The 19,846-nt window shown below is 41.3% G+C and overlaps 1 pseudogene; it reads right to left on the minus strand.

Annotated features, from left to right (window-relative positions):
- Positions 1-4,015: 4,015 nt before the first annotated feature.
- Positions 4,016-11,326, minus strand: LOC116131338 (annotated as a pseudogene).
- Positions 11,327-19,846: the final 8,520 nt, after the last annotated feature.

Here is a 19,846-nt window from a genome sequence, read left to right on the forward strand (position 1 = left end):
GGCTCGTTTGGTTGGTTTTTAAGAATACTATTATTAGTATTTTCAAAAAAGTTAAACAGTAAAATACCAAAAAACTCACAATATTATTCAACTTTTTTTAAACCTCCTAAATTTGTTAATTTAATTAAATACTCATAAATATATTTTTTTAAAATTGTAAAAACACCCCAGCAATCCACATTTACCAGATTCTGGCCACCACTGTCGGAAAATGATCAGAATCTAGTAGGATAGTGCACTACCGGCTGAATCTGGCCGGTAGTGTGCCGATCTGGTCGGAAAAGGCCAGATCTAAGGCCAAAGATCTGGCTGTCTCTTTGGCCGTAACTAGTCGGTAACGACGGCTAACAAACGGTAGTCGTTGACCATCAACGATGACCGTTTGTTGGCCATCGTTGACGAGCAAATACGGCCAGATCTGGCCGTCAATGGCCATATTTAGCCGTAGATCTAGCCTTTGTCGGCTAGATCCACCATGGATCTGGTCGGAAAAGGTCATATCGACGCATGACCGGCAAGATCCAGCCTGTTATGTGCCGATACGGTGACTTCGACCACCCTCCGACAGTGGTGGCTGGCTGTCCGTATTTGAGGCTGGGTTGGGGGTGTTTTTGTTAACTTTTAATGTTTTATTATAGGGGTGTTTTGTAAATAAACAAACATAGGGGGTATTTCATTAATTTGTAAATCCTAAATCGTAATACTTGCCCAATTCAACTTTTTTTTAACTTTTTCAAAAAACTTTTCCCAAAAACGCAAAAATGTGAACCAAACAGAGCCTTAGAGTTGATTCCATATACTTAAATGATCTTATTTTATAACTTTTTTAAGTGATGCTATTTTCCTACATTTTATCTATAATTTTAACTACATTTTATCTATCTATAATTTTAACCATGTTGGATCAAATTTGATTCGAATTGAGTTGGATACGATATGAACCTTTGTTATTTGGTTGAAGTCATTGTTTTAAAAATCGGACCGGAGGGCAACCTGCTCTGATGGCCAGGTCACGGTTCAACCGATTAGACCGTTGATTGGACCGGTGACATCATCACACGTCATGATAACATCAGTATATTTTAAAAAAAAAACCTTTTTCTTTTTAGATTTTTTTTAATAAGACAATAACAACTTAATTACTGTCCAACATGACTCACAGTTCAAAATCCATTCTTCTTATTCCACACTATCTGACAACACAACAATTCTTGGGAAAATTGATTTCAGCTTCAGCCCTTCTGACTTCAATATAAATGCTTAACTGCTAATAATTAAAGGATTTATAATATTTCTACGGATACAATATTTTTATAAAAACATTTCTCTGTATTTAAGTTTATGTTTGAATAGAGCACTAAACCATTGTTTCACTTCCCAAAAGTTAAAAATTATAGAGCTTGGTAGAGCATTCAGACTCAGTACTGAAACCGAACTTATGAAAGCAAATGCAAGATCTCTGCATTCTTAAATCAAAACAGTGTGGGAGAAAGTATCAAAGATGCGTAAAATATTCCGAAGAACTTTCTTCTGACCTTTATCTGCTTAACGTTCGAAACCAAAAAGGTGGGCCAAAAGAAAATCTTGAACCCAAAAGATTATGGGTGCGTTTGGTTTAGTATTTTGGATAAGATTTTAGGGATAGTATTGGGTTATTGGATAGGGGAGTATTACGAGGTTAATTTTAAAAATTTGTGAAAAAGCCCTTAGGTTTACTAATTTAACTAAAGACCCTAACATATAAAATGACAAAAACACCCCCACTACCTGCAGTGTCAGATTCCGGCCACCACCGCCGGAATCTGGCCGAAAAATTTTGTTACGGCACAGACTAGCCGGATCTGTGCCGTAACACGTTGTTATGGCCTTTTCCGGCCAGATCCATGGTGTATCTGGCCGAAAAAGGTCAGATCTATGGTCTGTTATGGCCGTCGACGGCCGGAAAAGGCCAAACGAGGGCCATCTTTGGCCGTCAGCGACGGCCAAAGATGTGGCCGTCGTTGACGGTCAACGACGGTAAAGGCCAGATCTACGGTCTGTTATGGCCGTCGACGGCCGGAAAAGGCCAAACGAGGGCCATCTTTGGCCGTCAGCGACGGCCAAAGATGTGGCCGTCGTTTTCGGTCAACGACGGCCATTTCTTTGGCCGTCGCTGACGGCCAGATCTGGCCTTTTCCGGCCAGATCCGTGGTGGATCTGGCCGGAAAAGGCCACAGCGGTGAACTTCCGGCCATTTCTGGTCGGAAGTTAGGCTGTTGTACAGATTCCGGCTATCACCGACGGTGGTTGCCGGAATCTGACAAGTTGGGTTGATGGGGGTGTTTTTGTTAATTTTTAAACTTTTTTTCAGGGGGTATTTAGTGAAATTAATAACCTTATGGGGTTTAAATGTAATTAAAAAATAAGGTAATATTTCTGGAATAATGTGCCAGACATTATTTGGAGAATAGGATCCAGAATAGGGATAAAAATATTAAGCCAAACATGCAGTATAATATTATACTATCTAATATACGGATTTAACTAGTGAACATACGACAGTTTGACTATGCCGCCCAAAATCCTCCCTTGAAATTCTCTTCTCTGCCTTTCATTTCCAAGGTTCCTTTATACCTCTTCTTTTACTTTTCCCAACAAAGAACAACATAAAGAAAGTTCTCTCTCTCTCTCTCACCATAAGCCAGAGAAAATGGGGTCACCACTTTTTGGCTTTCTTAAACAATACAACACTGAATCTCTCATGATTTTTATGATCTTCTTCTTGAGCTCTATTCCTAACACAACGAACCTTTCTTTTAATCTCTCTTTAGCTACCACCACAATTCAAACTCATTCTTCTTCCTCCAACATCCCTTTCTCATTAAAACAACTGCCTCTGGACGACTACCTTAGCTTTCAAAATATGCATCATGCAGCTCAAGACTTTGGCAATACTCACCATTTCCAACCATCAGCAATTCTATATCCTAAATCAGTTTCTGATATTTCCTCAACAATAAAGCATATCTATCATATGGGTTATGCTTTTGATCTCACAGTGGCTGCTAGAGGCCATGGCCACTCCCTTCAAGGCCAGTTACAAACTCAAGGAGGTGTAGTTATCAATGTGGAATCACTCCAAGAACCACTTATGGAAGTTCACCCTCTTGAATTGCCGTATGTGGATGTTTCCGGTGGTGAGTTGTGGATTAATATTCTGCATGAGACTTTTAAACATGGGCTCTCACCAAAGTCTTGGACATATTACCTAAATCTCACCGTCGGAGGTACGCTATCGAATGCCGGAATCAGTGGTCAGGCATTTCTCCATGGACCCCAGATCAATCACGTTTACCAGCGAGTTCAAATGTGATTTGGGTGGGATTTTAAAGAGAAATTTTCGTAGAGAACAGAGAAGAAGGTGAGAATTTTCATAGGAAACTAAGAAAGACTGAACGAGAAGAAGATGAGAAAGGGTTGCATCGCATATTAGGGATTTTTAAGATTTGGACCGATTTATCCGTCGGTCTGGTTGGACTGGCAGTTCACTAAAATTATCCTGTTTTCAAACGGTTCAAAGCGGGTCAGTGTATTATAACGGTTTTAGGGTTGACTCAAATCGGACACGTGACCGGTTCCCGGTCCGGTCCGGTCCGGTTTTTAAAACAATGGTTGAAGTGAGATGACTTCTAATGAGTGTTGGTGACAATCAACACCTATAGATTTTGGAGTTGGAATATTTGGAGTTCAGACTTTTGGCTAAGCAGATGAGATGAGATTCAAGGTTTCGAGTAATAGAGGCAATTAAAGACACTCTAGATATCTAATGATCAATTAAAAGATTAAACATCATTTGACAACTGAAATTTGCACTATATGAATATATATCCCATCTCTATTATTTTTTAGAGGACAAAATCATCTTTACAGTTTTACGACAAAGCCTAATTAAGCTATTAGATCATGTACAAGCAATTTAAAACTCAATCGAGAAAAACATCGAGTCGTGAAGTAATTGCCAATCGTTTACCACTTTTTAGGCGTTGAGTCCATGCAATATCCTATAGTTACAAAGAAATAATGCAACAGGAGTTGGTAGATAGCGTATCAACAATGTTTTTGATTTCTTTGTACAATTAAGAATGAGCTTTCCTAGGCCATCTAGTTATGATTCGTATTGCTTGTGAGCAAAGAATGTTGTGAAGGAGAAGACCAGAGCTGCATCAAATTTCCAAAGAAGGTCAATTTGATGAAAATATATTGAGATATAAAATCATGGTGGAACAGCTAAACAGAAAATTCCTTACCTACAGCTATCACGACAGTTAAGGACGATTGCAAAAGAATCAACTTGAGAAGATAAAGTGCAAGTACAACTTGAATCCATTTCAAAACAGTGTAAGCCCAACATTTGACGAAGTAAAAATCGAGCGTAGAACAAAAGAGATGAAGCATAACAACATAATTTGATGTTGGATCTACAGCCATCAAATAACAAATATTTATTAGAACAATTAAAGAAAAAGAAAGGGAGAAAATAACTTATAATCAACCAGTAATCGTATTTATTATGATCCCGGAGGATCATAATGCCAAAATTCCAAATTTTACATGAAACATGAGAACAGACAACTTAATGTAACATGCAAGGCAGAAGAATCAGTGTCAAAATATACCATGATGAAGTTATTCACATCATCTCCTTTAGCCAATGTTCTTAAAATCCAAATCCCCTGATTCCATAAAAATGCTATTCTTGCAATTGAATTTTTTATTAGAGTTTCTGAGATCTGAAAACTATACAAAGGTATGCTAGGAACTTTGACAGCAAATCTGTAGAGAAAGAACATCATATAGTCAGTAGACCTGAAAAATCTTCCAAACTATCAACTTGACGATATAACTACATAAAATGATAAAAGCCAAGAGTTAGTGAAGGCAAAAGCTTGCATCTCCGATGAAAATCATATAAACATAAATTGTAATGCTAAAGCACTCCAGATTCTGGACCATAAACTAAGAAATTCCTGAACAAATCAAGAAAAGAAGTAGAGCATCCTAGATGCATTGCTTCAAAGAATTTTAGAAAGTAAATAATGAGCTTTCAACAAGAGTGGAAAAATGGCTGACTATTGGAAGACTGATAAAACCAGGGAAAAGAAAAAGATTTTTACACCACAAACTTTAGTGCTTACATGTTTGATGGCAAAAAGCCATATCCAAAAAGAGCAATTGAGACCAACAATAGAAGGTTGGCTGCAGATGAGGTAAAAGTTCTTCCATAAAGGAAAAACCAGTAAAACAACACAACCAGAGCGAGAAAGTATGTAAATGATTTCTTCTCATCTCTCTAAAGCAAAACGTCTGCAACTGCATAAAAGTTCTAGAGAAGGCCAATTTTATGAAAATATTGAGATATCATATCATGGTGGAACAACTAGACTAAAAATTTCTCACCTACAGCTATTATGGCAGTTAAGGAAGATCGCAAAAGAATCAACTTGAGAAGACAAAGTGCAAAATCAGTTTTTATATACCTGGAACAGTTTTGATGTTCCTATCACGTTGATATTGAGTCACTAGGTTTGCCACCCAACATAACCAAGTGAACACTAATAGACTTATAACAACATAATCTTCAGCCCTACAATTTCAAAAGGTTCACTTTAGAGTCTATTTAAAGAAATTTATAATGTTATAAGCTCTAACCTTTCCCACCGCCTAGCAGCTTTTCCACTTTTAATTATTCATTTAAGTCAATGTAATGCGCTAAAGGTGAGTCCTTGGCTAAGTAAGAGAATGATTCAACGGTTGAAGAGACACCTTCCTAGATAACCAACAATTATCACAAACATAAGATGTCAGACCTTAAAATTCTCACATCCTATTCAAACACATCATGACAACATGCTAAAGGTTTCGGAGATTTTATATTTGAAAAAAATCGATGCATAAAAGTTATATCAGTTGCAGCATACCATTTGTCCAACCAATTGATCAGCATGAATAGATGGACTTGAACAACTACCACTATAATAATAGTTGAAGAAACATTACACAATTTCTCATATATAATTTTTGCTTTCTGAAATTTGCACCAAAAATGATCCAGAACCCTTGTCACCTACTTCAGGTGCCAATGTTGACGCGACCTGCAACATTGCCACCCATAGGCCTCCCATGTACGCCCTCACCACAGTTAAGGATGATCGCAAAATAATCAGCTTGAGAAGATAAAGTGCAAGTACAACCTGAATAGATTTCAAAACAGTGTAAGCTCAAAATTCGACAAAGTAAATATTGAGCATAGAGCAAAAGAGATAAAGCACAACAACATAATGTTGATGTTGGATCTACACACATCAAATAACAAATATTTATTACAACAATTGTAAGAATAACAAGGGAGAAAATAACTTATAATTAAGCAATAATTGTACTTATTATGATCTCAGAGAATCATATCAAAACTAGAGAAAAGTATGCTTGGAACTTTGAGACCAAATCTGTAGAGAAAGCATATCAAATGGTCAGTAGACCTGAAAAATCAACCAAACAATCAACTTGACGATATACTCACATAAACTGACAAAAGCCAACAGGATAGTGAAGGCAAGAGCTTGCATCTCCGATAAAAATCATATAAACATAAATTTTAATGCTAAAGCACTCCAGATTCTGGACCATAAACTAAGAAATTCCTGAAAAAATTAAGAAAAGAAGAAGTAGAGCATCTAGATGCTTTGCTTCAGAGAATTTTAAAAAGTAAATAACAAGCTTTCAACAAGCGTGCAAAAATGGCTGATTGTTGGAAGACTGATAAAAAAAGGGAAAAGAAAAATATTTTACCCCACAAACTTCTATACTTACATGTTTGATGGTAAAAACCCAGATCCAAAAAGAGCAATTGAGACCAACAATTGAAGGTTGGCTACAGACGAGGTAAAATGTCTACAACTGTAGCGTCAAAGTTCAAGGTTAATTTACATATATTGAACTCGATATAGAAAGCCCATTGAAATGCACCATAACGAAAATGATGAACTGATAAAATCTAACTTAAAAACATGCTCTACAAAGCAAACTCTTTTAGTGAATATCAGTTGTATTTTACTTAAAATTTGAGCAATTTATTGCATATGGGCTTTCAGTTGCAATAACACACAAAAATGCCTCATTCATCAATACAAAAAGAAATATACAGAACCAATTAACATATAACCTTCAGACAGACAATGATACATGACATAACTAGATATCAAGTATCAGACAGCAACTTGAGTGCTGATGCAAATTATTAGGGCTTGTACCAAGCAAAACCCAGTCAAATAATTTTTATATACCTAGAACATTTTTGATGTTCCTATCATGTTGATATCAAGCCACCAGGTTTGCCACCCAACATAACCAAATGACCACTAATAGACTTATAAGAATGTAATCTTCACCCATACAATTTCAAAATGTTCACTTTAGAGTCTATTTAAAGAAATTTATAATGCTATAATCTCTAACCTTTCCCACTGCCTGGCAGCTTTTCCACTTTTGATTGTTCATTTAAGTCACTGTAATGCGCTAAAGGTGAGTCCTTGGCTAAGTGAGAGAATGATTCAATGGTTGAAGAGACACCTTCTTGCATAACCAACAATAATCACAAACATAAGATGTCAGACCTTAAAATTTCCAAATCCTATTCAAACACATCATGACAACATACTCCTTAATGATAAGTTGCCTCCATAATACTATGTGCTATGCAGTGGAATCAGTTAATTTGAGTATAGATCCAAAAGTATTTTGGCTAAAAGTTGAAGACAGAGAATGGTAATGGGAAAGAGAACATGATTAGTCCTTTCATCCATTTGTTAAGTTAGATGAAGGACTTGCAATAAAAAAAAAAAAAAAATCCCAAGTGACCGAAATATCCAAAAATCCCCCACGTATACAGCTATTTTCTCTCCCATTTTTATCCAATTTCAGATGGAAAAACAAATTTCTTTAAGCACATTCCTTCTAATGAAAACAAGAGAAGTAGCCTAGCCAAATCTTGCCCTTCACTCCCCTTTCGTCTCTATTATTTCTCACCAAAAGTAAATTTCAAATTTTCAATCAATCCATTAAACAGTGCTACCTAACCAACCAAAATACGTTTAAGTTATCACAAAAAAATTATTTTATATATATATTGTTTGAATATGTTTGCTTGATGGGAGCTTCATATGATGGGTACAAACTCTGCATAGAATTTCTAACCACTAATCCTACCATCACTGACTGATATTCATCTTTTTCCACCATGAGGATTCTTACTACAAAAAATTTTTATAAACAAAAAGCTGGATGTAAAAGACAATTCTTCCATCTTGGACATTTCTGCCATTATCAATTAATTGATTATTCCCTCTCACCTTTCTTTTTCCTTAGGTACTCTACACAATAATATAATTCTACTTTCTATAGTCCACATGACAATAAGATCAGAAAAAAAGATGCAACCACATAAAATGCCAACATTCCCAATTTTAATAAAATTAGAAGTCTTGTAATATAGGTCCTACGGATAATAGAATTTGACTTCATACTTTCCAAGAAACCAAGGTATTGGAAATTCGATAAAAGGCTAACAAAAAGAGCAAACACAAAAACCATATAACGCAACAGAAAAATTAAACTGTTGGTAAATATTTATATATGAACAAAGAAAGACATCAAAAACCAAAATGAAATGTAATTCCAGGGAGACAATTGGTGAGTACCCAATATGTTTCTGCGCAGCAGTGCAATCAAATGTCCTGGTGTGTGTAGCTAATTGAACAAAGTAAAATGCCGATAGGGAATCTCAAGCCCAACCTTGCATGTGTCGATTTGACAAGCAAGAAAACATATGAAACCAAACTAATAAGAAGTCTTATACACTGTCCGCAATAAAAAGAAGCAGTAGCTCAAGTTCGGATCCTTGTATCAGAAAATCCAAGATAGTAGTTATAAAAAAGGAAATACATAGTTAGTCCATGTCCCTAATGCAGCAGCACAAGAAAAGCACAAGAGAATATAAACAACACCATAATGAAAATAACATCATAATCATATGTTTAACCATTTCAAGTTGTCTAGCATCCTTGTTTCATTTATCAAATGGATGAATTGGTAAAAATAAGGTTGATGTTTGTTCTAATCATCCACATATGTGTATGCATGAATGAGGTTGTGTGCGACTGGTAACTTATTTTCAGTTTCTAACAACTGGAATCAAATCAAGCAAGAAGGAAACAAGAACCAAGCCAAATTTTTCCCAGAATGCAATGTTCCACTATAATGATATTGTAAATGCAACCTAGTGCTCCCATGGAAATTCTAACATAACGAAATCAGAATGCAACTTTACCTTTGATATCCCAAGCCTTCCAATCTTAGACATACAAATTCCCAGAACTTCATAGGCTTGAGATTAACAATGAAAAAGGCCTACGTGTTAATTGAAATAAGAAATTTTTACTATGCACTGATCTTAGGAAAAAAATAAAAATAAACATCCAGTAATGTCCAAAATATAGCTACCTTTTCAGCCACAAAAACCATTCATGAATCTAGAGCTTCAACTGCACAGACATGAGAATCAGTAACAGTCTCTGCATAGGTGAAGTCCAACATATTTTCACCATTTCCTAAAATAAACTAAAATGAGAAATCCTGTTACTCTAAAAAGATCAAATAAAACACTACATGCACCTAAGAAATACAAAACCAAATGCTATTTTAATACAAAGTTTATAGTTTCTTATCAAAAAGAATTTCTTAAAAAAAATTTACTTCAATATATTCAGGTTGTGATCTGGGGCAAATCCTAGAATCATAAATAATAAAGGTTAGGGGATAAAAGTAAAAAAAAAAAAATGGATAGACCACCCATTAGTAAGGTTTATAAGTTGAGAGGGCGTAATAGGCATTAAGGGCAGTTGGGTGTGAAGAATGTGAAGGAGAGTTTGTTACAGGCATATACACCTGGCTGAATAGAAAGGTTATTGAATTAGGGACAGTTAGTAAGAATAATTAGTATAAAGCTAGAGAGAGTGAGAGGGAGTAATTAAGTATTTTCTTGAAAGGTTTATCAATGGAGGTCCTATCTCCTGGAATTGCTAGGAACTATCTTTGTTTTCTATTATTGGTACTGTGTTGGGTCCTTTGGGCTCTTCAGGTTTTGTTTATTCTTTTGCTGAATTAATATGAGTTTGTGGAGTTGCTTTTTCTTCGTTTTGGTGGTTTTGTTGGTGTAGAATTGAACAATTTTGACAGGGGTTTCCATAAAAAAATAAATAAAGTTCAAAAAAGAAAAAAGGTCTATTATTGTAGTCAAATATCAACAAGTATACTTCAAATAAAATATTTCCATCACATTTGACAACTTACAGAAAATTCCGCATAAAACAAAGAAAAAGTAAGTTAATTAGACATAAAATATCAAATCTTCGCCTAACCAGATTTGGCCAAATTCACTAGAGAAGGCACAAACTGTTTATCTCCTGATCCAAAAACATTGCTAGGACGAAGAGCATATGTCAGAAGACCATCAATATTGTCAGCAAACAGAACTAGAGCTTCTGCTTGAGCCTTAAGGTCACACATCATATCCTGAAACTGTTTTAGGTATACATCAAAAGATCAAAGAATGATTAGACATGTCAGAAGAACATTTTATAAGAGAAATGCAGTAAGCAGAAGAACTTACTCTCCAATGGCATGTTAAGGATTCATCTCCATTATAAAGATCCTCCTTCTTTTCTGTAAACGTTCTCTGTTTTAGTTTCTTTTTTTCTCAACTTGTAAATTTTACAACAATGTGTTAGTGAATCAAGAGTAAATAGTACCGGGGCAAATAATTATCTGTTTAAATCATGTAGAAGTGTCTAGATCTCCGATCTGAATCGGCAGAAATCATTGTAGCATACAATAAAATGCATTATTGAACATTCTTTGCCCAGTAACTAAAACAGAGCCTTTCCGCAGCTGGCTGAACCTTTTGCAGTTTTATATTCAAATGTTGTCAAATAAAGGTCTCCTGATAGGGATTTTGCTCTGAATAAAGTTGACAACTCACTAAATTTTTGTCATGCAAACTTAAAAGTGGCTTTTGGACAGGAAATTGAGGAAGCTAATTCAAACATTCACGATAATCGTCCTTCAATAGTAACTGCATGACTAAGGACATCGTACATTCAGCAGGCTTCACATTTCTCTTCGCCATCTTATGAAGGAGTTCAACAAATTTTGGAACCTCGTTACTCTTGAGGAAACCAAACATAATCGTAGTAAATGTGAATACATTTGGAGCACAACCTTTTTCCTCCATGTGTGACAGCAACTTGTTTGGCTTTTCTAGTTGTCCATTTTTACGAAGCCCATTGATCAAAATGCTATATGTTACAATGTTTGGCACTAGGTTTTCATGTTGAGAAAATTTCTGAAATAGCTCCCAAGCAATTTCTAATCTCCCTGTTTTACACAAGCCATCAATGAGAGAACTCAAACTTTCAAGGCTAACTGCAAATTTATTATTTACTAAATTATGAAATCTTTCCACTGCTTCCAAAATTAAAGTGGGATGTCCAGTCTATCTGACCGAGTGATAAGGGGAGCGTGTGAATTGAACATTATTGGGTGATCAGTCACCCAGACCGAGTGGGGGATTTTGAGTTGCTGGGTCCGTGAACAGGGGAAAGTAGACTATAGGTTGGCTTGGAGGCGGGTCGGTCATTTAGGGCGAGCGAAGGGAGACTTGAGTCTCAGACCAGTTCGGTCGGCAGGGAGGGTCAACCGGGGTTTATGAGAACTTGTTTAGGTTGATCAGTACTGAGGCGAGTAATAATTGAGCGCTTGTGGGCTTGTTCAGTCGGTAACTCAGACCGAGTGGTCATTTGACAATTATTGTGAGTTAGGAACAAGGCTTGAGTCTGTCGGGCGGGTTGGGCGATCAAGCCAACATGTCAGATTCCGAATCAGCTAGTTTGAGCAGGATTGTGGCAGACCCAGGGGATGAGTACGAGTGGGCCCTTACCATAGTGATGATGCCTGAAGAAGGCGTCCCGATTGGGATGCCGACTAGAGTTAGTGTAGCTACCCCGGTACGAGTACTCAGGCCCGAGTGGTTCGGGTAGGCATGGGGGAAGTAGGAAAGACTCTGAAGGAGTTGGTAGTCCATCCTCTTCCAGTAGTGGCTCTAAGGGAGAGCCGAGCCAACAGGGCAGCTGGATTTTGACTAGAGATTATCTGCCCGTGCTGAAGGATAGCGATGTTTGGCGTATCCGGACTTTGTCACATTCCGAGGTTGGTCGATATTAGATGCTGCGGTCGTACGAGCGGGCCGACTGGGAAGCAAAGGGCGTAGATTAGTGTTTACGAGAAGTGGTTTCATGAGGGTTGAGGCTACCCGTCCTCGCCTCGCCTCTGTGAGAGGCATTGAACTACTTCATGATGCCCCATTCAGCTATGCCGAATGCTTGGAGATTGCTGATGGCTTTGGAAGACTCTGTGTTCATAACCAAGTGAGGTTCGGGCTGCACGAACTGTTGTATTCGTACTTCTTGAAGGAGAATGACAAGGAAAAGGGGGTATCTGTTGAACTGATGCATGATCGGTTCTACCTGGTGACCGATCTACGGTCTAGTGATAAGAAATGGAAGGACCGATACTTCTACCTGAGGGGTCAGGCTGTTTTCGGAGAGAGAGGTCAGGGCGAGATCCCGATTGACTGGTGAGCTAACGGTGAGAACTTAGTTGTTTCTTTTGTACTTTTGATTACTAAATCTTGATTGTGTTTTTGTTTGAGAGCAATTTAATCAGGCTGGGCAGAGCGGAGACGGCTTGGACGTAGCAACCCAGAAAGTGTTAGCCATCCATTGGAGCAGAGGGACTAGCAGTAGTGCTAGCAGAGTCCAACCTGAGGACCAGTATTCTTTGGGCCGGAGTAGAGGCGATACAGAGGGTACTCCCTTCCCTTCGCTGAAGCAGACTTGGGTGTGCTTCTGAGTCGATACTGTAACCATATCATTTTGGTGAGTTTGGGCTGAACCCACTAACTGTTGGAGAGCTTGCACTTGTAGAGTCACTGATGAAAAAGTTGACCATCCGAGTGCGAGCGAATCTATTGCCTGGCATCGGAGAATATGAGAGAGTCCTTAGCCAGGGAGGATAGAGAGCCGAGGATGTGTTAGCGACACCGCCGAGTCAGCAGCCTGTAGCTGGAGTAGGTCGTCCCAGACCGCAGTCATGGATGAAGAGGTCGAGACAATTACCATCACGATTCCGGCTAATGCGTCGACTTACTCTGATGCGACTACCATGAGTAAGCTGGCCGACTCATTTTTGTTCCCGGCGGACGAGGCGCGCCTTAGCCAGATGGGTGTAGTTGTTGTAGCTGATTGGGGGGTAGCCCGCACCGTTCAGGTTATGACAGTAGTATTTGATGATTTTGTTTCTGAATCTTGTTCGATGGCAATGTTTGTTGTGCAGGTATCATTAGCAGTCTTCATCTGAAGAAGTCTGGTGGCATAGGAGAAACGGATACAAGATGTATCCAAGCCAACACCAGCCTGCGCCAAAAGGAGGCGGCAGCCAGAGCAGAGGAGAAAGAGTTTCAGCAGCGTATGAGGGATAGCGAGCGTGAGTTGGAGCAGTTGAGGCGTGAGTTAGCGAGAAGACTACAGAGATTGAGTCCTGAGGGAGTAGTGTATTTCCATTACTGATGACGCTTCATCAAGGCGCGGTGAGCTCATGCTTGAGTTCAAGGAAGGGAAGACTTCTCACTAGGATCCGGACGAAGACATCCAGCTCATGCGGGAGTTGTTGGGAGAGGGAGTCGGTCATCCGGGTTACAGGACGAGGAACAGATGTCTAACCTTACTAGTCAGCCAGGGCCGTCGAATGTTGGGGATGCGAGAGCGACTGGGCTGCTAGGAGGGGCTGGTGGTGTAGACATTATTACTGAGTCAGAGATGGAGGAGGCACTACTCAGTATAGTTAGCCTAGTTTTTTCCTGTATTTTGGGGCCTGCGATGCTTTTTCTTGGCGTGTGCCGTTCTTTTGTATTTTGAACTGAGCCGTTTGAGGCTATCTGTTATTATACTCGGTGTTCTAACTTATGATGCTTTCTTATGGATGAAGAGTTCATTGTTTCTTTTCTTGTAGATGCACCAGGTTTGTGTTGTTACTTCAATGTGACCCAGCGGCTAAGGCATGTAAGCCTTGTGTGGGCTAGGTTGGCGTTTCGCTTATTGCCGGTGTAGGAACCATCATTCGGTCTGGCCGACTGAGTATTAAGTCTTCGATTGGATGACGTCAATCCGGAGGTGTGAGTTTTGGGTTGGACGGTCCAACTCGAAGGTGCAAATCGTAGGTCAGGCTGAGCCAATTTGACGGCATCTCTTTGTGGATCGGGCTGGGCCGATCGAAGGTGATCCTGTGAACCAAGCGAGGTCAATTTGAAGATGTTTTCGTGACGAGCGGGGTCGATTCAAAGGTGTTTTCGTGAACCGAACGGGGTCGATTCAAAGGTGTTTTCGTGAACCGAGCTGAGTCGATTCGAAGGTGTTTTCGTGAACCAAACGAGGTCGATTCGAAGATGTTAAACCAAGCTGGGTCGATTCGAAGGTGTTTTCGTGGACCGAGTTGGGTCGATTCGAAGGTGTTTTCGTGACCCGAGCTAGTTCGACGAAAGTGCGAAATCATGGATCAGACTGGGCCGACTTGAAGGTGTAAACAAAATCGATTGACCGGAGTCGATTTGGAGATGTAAGATTTCGAATAGTACTATTAATACTTGGCCATGAGGCCAACTGTCTAAGAGAAGGTGGATAGGCACACTCACCCTTTAAAAATAAACAAAGAAAAAATAGAAAAAAGATTAAGTTCACCTAGAAGTAGTAGCGCTTTAGGTGAGGGCTTCCAACTATTACTGATGTCTTTGCCCTCGGGGGTCTGGGTTTGTAGGCGCCCTTCCCTTTCTTTTATATCTTGTACGGACTTTCCCAAATGGGGCCGAGTTTGCCAGAGTTGACCTCCTTAGTGTTTTGAAAGACCTTGCGGAAGACCCAGTCGCCTATCTTGAAAGTCTGAATCCTCACGTTGCGGTTGTAATGTCGGGGGGCTTGTTGTGATAGAATGCGCCATGGACGCTCGCCCATTCACGTAGCTCGTTGATGGTGTCTAGGTTTGGCAAAGGTTCTGGTCGTTTGATTCCTTGTCGCCCATTGGAGCCTGGTGGACAGGACTAATACTTTGGCTGGGATTACTGCTTCCAAACGTATGTAAGGGAGAATGGGGTCTTGCCCGTTGACGAGCGAGCTGTGGTTCTATATGACCAGAGGACTCCGGGTAACTCATCTACCCATGCACCCTTGGCTTTCTGTAACCGCTTCTTTAGTGTCTGAATGATGGTCTTGTTTGATGACTCAACATGGCTGTTAGATTGGGGGTGCGAGGGGTTGAGAAGCTCAACTTTATCTTCACATGTCACAGAAATCCCTAAAGCCCAAGCTAATGAACTGGGATCCATTATCGGTGACGATATCCTTCGGATCCTGAACCTGCAGATGACATTCTTCCAGATGAAGGCTTATACCTCTCGGTCTTGACTTGTGCAAAGGCTTGGCTTCAATCACTTCGTAAAGTAGTCTGTCATACGTAACATGAAGACTTGTTGTCTAGGTGCAGTAGGTAGTTTTCCCATGATGTCCATTCCCCACTTCATAAAGGGCAAGGTGTGAGGATGGAATGTAGTGTCTGGTAGGAGGTGTGAGATATGAGCAAACCTTGACAACTGTCGCACTTCTTCACATAAGCGGCCGAATCGACGCACATGGTTGCCAGTAATATCCAACAGTGATCACTCAGTGTGCAAGGTTGCGTCCCCTAGCATGGTTTCCACATTCACCTCATGTAACTCAGCAAGGACACGTTGGGCCTCCTCTAGGCTTGTGCACTTGAGGTAGGGGCCCGAGAATGATTTTCTAAGGAGTTAGCCCTCAGTATGGTGAATCTAGTTGCTCTTGTTTTTAGTCGTCATGCCTCGTTCTTGTCAGCAGGGAGCTCGTCATGCTCTAAGTATCTCACTATCGGAGTCATCCAACAGTCAGCTAGTTCAACCCCATGGCTTCCTCGGGCGGCTTGTTGGTTGTTGTCCCTCCCAATGGCAGGCCACTGCATGAATAATAGAGGGATGGACGAGGGGGAAGAGATTTGAAGGCTGAGCCGAGATTGGCAAGAGTATCAGCATGGGAGTTCTCCGCTCTGGGGATTTGGACAATGGAGAACTCATCGAATTGTGCCTACAGCTCCTTGACCATGCTCAAGTAGGATGTCATCTTCGAGTCGCGTCTTTGATACGTGCCTTCTAGTTGATTGACACGAGCTGGGAGTCAGACTTCACTTTAGTTTCTTTAATCCATTTCTTTGGCTAAGGAAAGTCCAGCTATGAGGGCCTCATATTCGGCTTTGTTGTTAGTGCACTTGAACCCACACCGTATTGCCTACTGGATGATGTCTCCTTCTGGCGCGACCAGTACCACTCTAAGTCCGCTTCCTTACGTTACTCAAGTCGTCCACTAAGAGGGTCCAATTGGATGGTGATCCGCCGTTCATGCATAATAACTCACTTTCTGCTTGGGTGGTGGTATTCGGGGTCAAATAAAGTCTGCCAAGGCCTGGGATTTGCCGCGGTGCGAGGCTGGTATGATATGTCAAACTCACTGAGCTCTACTATCCACTGCAGGAGTCGGCCTGATAGTTCCAGTTTGTGCAGTATCTTCTTGACTGGGAAGGAGGTGATACAACTATTGAGTGGCATGAAAGTACGCCTGAGCTTCCTGGATGCATGGATGAGGGCAAGAGCTAACTTTTCCAGCTGACTGTATCGTGTTTCCGCGTCAAGGAGTGACTTGCTTACATAGTAGATCAGCAACTGCCTCATTTCTTCTTCCTGAACTAGTACTGTTAAGATAGCGTCTCTGAGACCGCTAGGTAAGAGTAGAGCTTCTCCCCGTCCACAGGTTTGGAGAGGAGCAGAGGGGAGGTTAGGTACCTTTTCAGCTGTTGCAAGGCTTCTTCGCAGGAGGCGGTCCACTCGAACTTCTTGGACTTCTTGAGGGCATGAAAGAAGAGATGGCATTTGTCGGTTGACCTGGAGATGAAACGACTCAAGGCGTACACGTCCTGCGAGGCACTGGACGTCTTTGACGCAAGTTGGAGACGGTATCCCAAGGATTGCTTTGATTTGGTCAAGGTGGCTTCTATCCCTCGCTGAGTCACCATGTAGCCTAAGAACGTTCTGACGAGACCCCGAATGAGCACTTGGTTGGATTTAGCTTCATGTTGTACTTCCTGAGGACGGCAAATGCCTGGCTGAGGTGGTCGAGGTGATGTTCGGCCATCAGTGACTTGAAGAACATGTCGTCGATGTATACCTATGGTGTCTCCTAGGTACTCGGCGAAAATCTTGTTGACCAGCGCTGGTAGATGGCCCCAGCGTTCTTCAAGTCGAATGGCATCACCTTATAGCAATAGGTTCCCCTTTCCATGATGAAGGCTATTTTCTCTTTGTCATTCGGGTGCATCAAGATCTAGTTGTACCCTGAGAAAGCATCCATGAAACTTAGGAGCTCGGACCTGCGGTCGCATCGACCATCATGTTGATATGTAGGAGCGGGAAGGAATCCTTGGGGCGGCTTTGTTTAAGTTCGTGAAGTCGATGCATACTCTCCATTTCCCGTTCTTTTTCTTTACGACCACGACATTCGCTAGCCATTCGGGGTAGTAGACCTTTGATCATACCATGGCTCAGGAGCTTCTTGACCTCTTCGTTGACAATCGATTACGCTCTGGTGAATTTCCTTCTCTTCTGTTTCACTGGTGGGTGATCTGGGTCTACCTTGAGCTGGTGGACCATTGCTTCCGAACTGACTCCCATCATGTCGGCGTGGGACTAGGCAAATAGTCTTGGTTCTGTTTGAGGAATTCTATCAGCTTCTCTCTTATCTCGGGCTTGAGGGGGGACCCTATGTGTGTCTTTCTCTCGGGATCGTCTGGATGTATCTGACTTCATCCAACTCTTCCATAGATGGTTGATCAGATCAGTCGGGAGGTTGGATGAGACTGTAATTGCTACGAAGAGTTACCCTTGCCTCTGAAGGCGTTCTTGTAGCAATCCCTGGAAGTTTTGGGGTCACCCTTGATCTCTCGTACCCCCCACTTGGTAGGAAATCTGATCGTCTAGTGGAAGGTAGATCGGACTGCCCGCAGGTCGTGGATCCAAGGTCGGCCCAATGATGATGTTGTATGGCGAAGGGCAGTCAATTACTAGAAAAATAGTCTATTGTTAACTCTGCCGGCGTAGATAAGGAGGATGATCTCCCCGATAGTATACTTTGCTCAAAGCTGAAACAATAGCAGCGTCAGCCGCCTGTTGATGTTTGCCTCTTCCAATCCCATAGCCTTCACCGTTTCAAGAAATAGAATGTTTGCTGAAGAGCCTCCATCTATGAATACTCTTTTACTAGGATGTTGGCGACCTGCTGGGAGATGACAGGCATCGTGATGAAGACGGCCAAGGCAACCAGCTCGTAATCTTCAAACTGAATTACCTGATGAGTGTGTGACCGCGAGATCGGATGTATGGACTGGACTTCATGGTGGTGGTTGACTCTGGCGGTATCGCTTGGCCGATGAGTAACTTACTTCACTGATCTCTGATCCTCCGGAGATGAGCGAACAAAAACTTTTGGTGTAGGTTCTCGTAGAGATGGTGATGGTTCTTTTGAACTCTTATGGCTAATGGTGTTCTTCCCCTTATCAGTTAGCAGATCCCGGAGATGTCCCTCTTTAGAAGTGCAGCGACCTTAGCTGTAAGGCGATGCAGTCTACAGTATTGTGCCCATGATCGCCGTGGAACTCGCACCATTTGGTCTTGTCTCTCCTTGCCTCGGGATGAGCTTGTGGCCAATTAACAGTGGATCCCATTCCCTTCATAATAGCGATGACCTAGGTTGGCTCGACATTGAGGCTGTATTTGGTATCTTGTACCGATTCGATCTGAATTGTCTGCTCTCGGTTCTTGTCGGTTGATGATCATACGGTTTCCTTGCTCTGTTCGAATTACGTGCTGGAGGTTGGTGGCGTGTTCCGCTGGCTTGTGTTCTGGCTTCATGTCATTCTGCCTTGAATCGTATCTGGAGTAAATCATTTGGTTTATCTCATCCTCCTCCCACCTTATTTGGACACTGCCCGGGCCAGGGCGTCTTCCATTGGTGCAACCTAGCTTTATAAGTTCTTTGTATAGCTCTCGTCCGGGAGGAGACCCTTCCTGAAAGCATCTACGGCTGTCTCAAGGTTACATGCAGGGATGGAGATCTTCTCTTTGTTAAACCTGCTGACATACTCTCTCAGTGGCTCCCCTTCTCTGGTATACTCTGTATAGGTCAGCCGACAGTTCTCGAGTTTCTTGCTGCTGGCGAACTGTTTAACAAATGTGTCGATGAGTTGAGCGAATGAATTGATGGATCCGTTCGAGAGATTCGTGTACCATTGGGGTGCTAGGCCAGATAAACCGAACCGAAACTTTTGCACATGCAGGCTTCCCTAAGCGGTCGGGTATTGAGACGGTGAACATCCGCTACTTGTATGAGACTATGTGATCATCCGGATCGGTTGTGCCGACATATAGTTTCGTTGGGGATAGGAAACTTCTGAGGCAGTCAGCTAGGGCGATCTCATCCAGAAGGGTGAATCCACGTAACAATGGGGCCTCTTTTCTTGGATGGGACCGGCATTCCTAGAATGCGTCGCATCAGTGCCCACATCGGCCAATCTCTTGGCTAGTACC

Source organism: Pistacia vera, unplaced genomic scaffold, assembly GCF_008641045.1.
Source record: "Pistacia vera cultivar Batoury unplaced genomic scaffold, PisVer_v2 Contig232, whole genome shotgun sequence".
In the NCBI taxonomy this organism is placed as follows: Eukaryota; Viridiplantae; Streptophyta; class Magnoliopsida; order Sapindales; family Anacardiaceae; genus Pistacia; species Pistacia vera.